This window comes from Schistocerca americana, chromosome 3, assembly GCF_021461395.2.
Source record: "Schistocerca americana isolate TAMUIC-IGC-003095 chromosome 3, iqSchAmer2.1, whole genome shotgun sequence".
NCBI lineage: Eukaryota > Metazoa > Arthropoda > Insecta > Orthoptera > Acrididae > Schistocerca > Schistocerca americana.
This window is the reverse complement of record NC_060121.1, coordinates 361,565,541-361,566,224: the sequence shown is the minus strand read 5'-3', so window position 1 is coordinate 361,566,224 and position 684 is coordinate 361,565,541.

Below are 684 nucleotides of genomic sequence, written 5' to 3'. Positions count from 1 at the left end.
TTCAAGACCCTAATGACTGCGCCGTCCCACACACTTTCCTAAAGGGCAATGAACAATTTTTTATAAATCACAGTAGTTAGCATAAATTGTGTCTTGTACATATAATAAAAGTAGTTGGTCGTATAATCATATTTCATAATACATTTACTTAGGTACAGTTGATGTAGCCATTCTGTGACCAAGAAAGCACGTGACATCGCTAAAGTTATTGCTCATCATATTTCACCATTGGGAGACCAGAATTTCACAAACTGCATGACAAACCACCTACACTGAAAATATTACAGAAACAGCTCACTAAAACGGCAGGTTTACACGAATTTCCAGAATGATTCTTATGCTAGCTTGTCCTTGAGGACTACAGTAATTGCCAAACAGTAGAGATAAAACTTTTTTATGGAAGTCGAAACTGACTTATAAGTTAGTGAACGAACGTTTAAACAAAAAAAATAACTACTTTGGGAACGACATGACAAAATATTGGCTTACTTTTTCACCGCATAAGAGTACATGTATTTCTAAATCAGATTTACGACAGTTAGCATATAGACACGATACATGTATGTCATGAACGTAAATCTTTGATTTATTTATGGATTTATACTAAAATATTTATTCTTTGGAATTGTGAACCCCGCACAGGAAGAAGTTGGTTAAATCAGTTTTGTTCTTGATGTTAGCATC